Genomic DNA, 5,546 nt, shown 5'->3' with positions numbered 1-5,546 from the left:
AAAATGTTTGTCTTTTTTGTGTTCTAGCTACTTTGCCCTTTCATTACCACCAGGAGCAAAGCCTCTAGGTCAATAAATTAACTATTCATGTGCTAGTTTGAACCATTTTAATTTATAATGACAACTTGACATATCTGAAGTATGACATAATTGACATTGATAAGAGCGGAAAATGAAAATTTCAATTTAAAACATAGGTAGAGTCTTTTTAGAGTAGAAAGAACGATCTTGAAACTATTGAATACCAGTTAAGTGAACATCATGAACCCACCAAAAGGTTCTTGCTAAGACACTTATACCGAAGCACACAAATCAACCCCAAACCAAGTGGAAGCCATGACAGATGTCTGCCGTTGATTGGCTATTCCCATAACTAATGAGAGATTTTCCTTCAACTTGGAGACCAATCACAATGCGTGACAACACCACATTAAGATCTGACACACCCCAACCTAAGTCGAGACATGCTGGCCGTCACGTGAAGGTGACGTAGGCATATGTGCAGTGCGGAAGTGATAGTGATATGAAAATGTGAGAGTGTTTAAAGTGAAAATACACATATTCAGAGCGTAGGTAATCTAAGTGCAGTCTAGAAAGCTAGGTATTAATTATACAGAACATGAGAGAAAGTTCCTACAATTATTGTAAGGCTGTCAGAACCGCTATAGAGTCCTCGTGAGCCACAAATACAAACGTCTAGATAGAACCTGGAGGTGCGCAAAACAGAAAACGTGAGTGGGCAAAAACAAAGCTTTTGAAACACAGTTATCTTTCTGAACGTACTAACCCCTCACTGTAAAACCTGTATAATTTCCTAGAAAATAATACTACGTATATACATAAAACAATGCACCAAGACAATAAAAACCAAGTATGCCATGTCATAACATTTCAACACTATAATATGTAAGCCAGGTGTGAAAATCAAGGTAAAATAATATGCCAGCCGAAGTCACCTAACGTGACCTGTACGGCTGAATCCATAGCTCATCAAGTATGCATGCACATGAGTCGGAACCACCTAAGGTGGTATGTACAACAGGCTGGGTGTAAATATGTACGCTCAAGTGCTACGATCACGTGAAGGCTGTGCGAAATATCGCAAGTCACTTACGAGTCGGAACCACCTAATGTGGTATGTACGACAAGCTGCACTTGCCTTGGATCCAAGGTGAGCGTGTGGTGCGGGAGGTGAACGATCACGTGAAGGCTAGGCCCTGGCCTCGGGCGGAGCACTAACACCGGGGTGCAGGATAATGAGCACAATATGCATCTAAACATAACCATACACATTGCACTTTCTATCAATAACATATACTCACCTGAAGCTTACCTGAGCATCCGCAGCGTCATGCAATATTATGCATATCTATACTAATGCATATACAAAAATATAATGCAGTTGACATGGCATTTAAAAACGTAATTCCATTTAAATCAATTTCTGGGAAAAATGTAAAGTATGTTAGGGTAAAATTGGCAATCCCTGACAAAATGCCTGAGTCTGTAATAGCTTAGACTTGTTACATATTTACAATTGTAATAGTTTTAGCCTAGGGAGGTTTCTCACACTTTCAATGCGAAGATGTTACCAAAACGCGATAATCATTCAGGTACGTTTGATTATGATTATCGCGTTTTGGTAACATCTTCGCATTGAAAGTGTGAGAAACCTCCCTAGGCTAAAACTATTACAATTGTAAATATGTAACAAGTCTAAGCTATTACAGACTCAGGCATTTTTGTCAGGGATTGCCAATTTTACCCTAACAATCTCCCCCTTTGGCATTTCCTTGACAAAACCCTCTGTCACAGTATTACAGACAACTAATAAACTTAACGATCATGCATAACATTGAAGTCTGTAACCTGCACACACTCAAACAAGAAAACCTGTGACGTACAAAAGATATATGCTGCTGTAAATGAAAGCATTTATCTATAACAGCAAGCAACCAAAAACAACCAGGTTTTCGAAATTCTACTTCTCCCCCTAAATATAGGCTTCCTACTTCTCCCCCTTTTTGTCTAGAAAGATCAAAGGCCTTAGAGTTAACCATCAGGTGCAGTCAGCGGAAGATAAGTGGAACATAACAAAATGTGATGGAGAAAGATTTCCTTTATGTGAACTAGAACTGCTTCGGAAGAATAAAAGTGGGAACGAAATTGGGAGGGAAAAGAATACAAGTGCAATAGTCGAAAAGAGAAACATGAAAAGGAATGCAACTTTCATATTGTTAAGCTCCCCCTAAACAAATGCTTTAAAAAAAAATATAATGAAATGCGCACGCAAATGATATGATTTTTTTTTATTTTTTATAATTGTATGAGAAGCATATAATTGTTCCAACAAGAATGAAAGAGTGCAAAAACACATGTAGTTATGAATCCTCATTCACAACCTAACATTGTCCCTAAAACATAACATGTATGAGTGTAGTTGCAAGTATAGCCAAAAGTTGATACTACATAAATGTAATTAAGTCTTACATGACCAACTTAACTTTAACCCTTAAGCTCACAAGATATACGCTCGAATTTTCATTCAAAGTGTTTGGGGGTAAGTGTATACGCTCAAAAGATCATTACATGAATGCTCTACCATAGGCTTGCAGATTGATCTCATCTCCACACATCAAAAATTAACTTATTTGAATCAAGTAGGTCTTTGTTAAGGGTGTAATGGGGCTTCAGGTACTCGGTTAAAGAAATGAAGGATATAGGAAACACAAAGCCTAAGAAACTAATAGAGTAGTTGGAAATGAAACCAAGAGAGAAATACAGCAACGAACCAGGTAACTTAGCACTCAATTGAGCGGTTGGATTTGAGACATGAACGACATACAACCGCACATTTAAGATGATTCTTGCTCTTCATTTATGCCAACACACTTGATTTCTTATAATGCTGGCAGCTCACTCGTGATTCATAGTGACTTCTTTTCCTCTTTTCTTCTTTTGCTCTTCATTTGTAGTTGGCATTCGTCACAAAATTTGCATCTTCAACCTTTAAATAACCTTGAACACTCTCCTTTGAAAAACGTACTCTACTAGCTTCTTAGTAGGGTAGGGAATTTTTAATATAAGAGGCTAGGTAAGGAAAATGTAGGTTTAAGAACAAAAGGCTTACATATAGGCTCAAAAGGGCTAACTAGGGGAAAACATGTAAGGCATTGGCATATATGGCAATGATGGTAAGTCCTAATGCCTACTATCATCTCCAAAATAGAATAATATATGATACAAAGTTTTGAGAGGTCTCAAAGCAAGTTCTAGAGAAGAAAAACACATAAGATCACACACATGAAAAAAATTAAGAGTGTATGAAAAATGCACACACTATATTTAGGCACAAAAGCTCACATGGGTGCGGGTTTTACTCAAGTTAAACATGTTCAACTCATTATCATTGATATATTATCAACAAGAGGCTATTGTCCACAACAAAGTCAAACATATCATGCTAGGGTCATGTTATCAAGTGAACAAAGCTAGAACTCATATGAAATCATACTTTTCCATTTTTCCTCATACATTTATTTTTTTATTTTTTTTTATTTTTTATTTTTTATTTTTATTTTTTTAACAAAAAGAAAGACAAAAATGCAGTATTTATGCTATATGAACATGCAAGCAAACATTAATGAAAACATTTGCAAAGAGAGAGCTTAGTCAATATAAACAACTTGAAGATGGAGATAAATTGTCAAGTACACCACTTTGATTCTCTTTTCTTCTCCAAACTTGTCTCACTTTTGGAACTACTGTACTTGGAACAGATATAATTCTTGCAATCCGATTAATCTCTTTCAAATAAGTCACAAATTGTTCCTTAAGATTTTCTTTTTCAAAGTTCCTTGAAGCTTTTTCTTGAGAAGAATTTTTCTTTCTAAGCTATTGCACTTAGGCCGGATGTGACCAGGAATCCCACAAAGATGACATATAGGAATGAACTTCCTAGATTGTTTGGGTTTGTTAAGATTAATTGAAGTCTTGACAGGATTTGACACATGTGCAAAGATTGTAGATGTTTTAGGAGTAAGACCTAAACATTTATCGTCATCTACTTTCAAACTAGGAATATCAGAGGCTTTGACAAATCTGGTGACAGAAGAGGAACTTGTAGTCTTTGTAGACTCGAATCCTAGACCTCCTTTGTCTCCAAAACTTTTTCCATAGCTAAGCATCTTGTCAATTTTCCCCGAACCTATGCTCAACTCCTGAACTTTTCTTCTCATCTTAACCACTTCGTCCTCAAGAGCTTTCTTATCAGACGAGAGAGTGTTAATTGTGGTTTGTAGAATGTGAATCTTCTCTAACAACGACTCTCGCAGTTTCTCTCCATTGTCCAACTGAGATTGATGCTCAACTTCAGCTTCTTTCTTTTCACTTTCAACAAATACAAGTTTCTTCTTCAAGTTAGAGTTATCCTTTTTTACTTGCACACTGATGTCATAGAGATCAGAATATTTTCTCAAGACTTCTTCCAGGTCAGGTTCTTCAACAAATGAACCTTCTGTGTCATATCCATCAACAGTTCCTATAAACGCAATCGTATCCTTCTCATATTCCGACGTAGATGCATCCCCTGAATCACTATCGCTCCAAGTGACCTTCATTGCCCTATTCTTTTTCTCTTTTCTCTTGATAGTGTTTGCACACTCAGAAGCAATGTGTCCATAGCCTTGACACTCATGGCACTGAACCCTATTGTTAGAACTCCTATGTTCACTAGTTCTAGATGATCTAGAGGCTTTGTCATGTGAGACATCTAGAGAACGAAAGTTTTTTGAGTTCGAACCTGAGTTGGTTCGTTGCTCACGACCCTTGGAATTTTGAGACTTGAGAAACCTTCTAATTTGCATGGTTAATTCAACCAATTCATCTTCGGACAAGTCTTCAATTGAGCCATCACTTTCTTCTTCTTTGACAGCTTTGAGAGCAATACTTTTCATCTTCTTGGAATCAGGAAGCTCTAACTCGTACGTTTGCAGAGACCCAATCAATTGCTCAAGCTTGTAGGTGTTTAGATCTTTCGATTCCTCAATCGTTGTCCTCTTAGCATGAAACCTCATAGGAAGTGATCTTAAGACCTTTTTCACAATCCTATGCTCAGGAATACTGTCACCAAGATTGTGACAGCCATTGACAATTACGCTAAGCTTAGCATAAAAGTCAGAGAAACTTTCATCATCAGACATTGTGATATTTTCGAATTTTGTGATGAGATGTTGAAGTTTGGATTCTTTAACAGTTGAGTTACCCTCATGAGTAACTTCAAGAATGTCCCAAGCTTCTTTCGCCTTTGTACACTTACTTATGTAATTGAATTGTTCAGGCGAAACTGCTGTGAATAAAGAATTCAAAGCCCTTTGGTTAAAAGTGCTAGAGCTACGCTCATCATTGCTCCATTCTTTCCTAGGCTTAAGCTTAGATATAGACACAGAGGACTCTCCTTTATCTTTAGTTTCTTCAATCGTTGGAAGTTCCCAACCTTCTTCAACAGCAAGCCACACCTTGTCATCTTGCGCCCATAAAAACGATTT

The sequence above is a fragment of the Malus sylvestris genome, chromosome 10 (genome assembly GCF_916048215.2).
Source record: "Malus sylvestris chromosome 10, drMalSylv7.2, whole genome shotgun sequence".
In the NCBI taxonomy this organism is placed as follows: domain Eukaryota; kingdom Viridiplantae; phylum Streptophyta; class Magnoliopsida; order Rosales; family Rosaceae; genus Malus; species Malus sylvestris.
Note: the sequence above shows the minus strand (reverse complement) of the source record.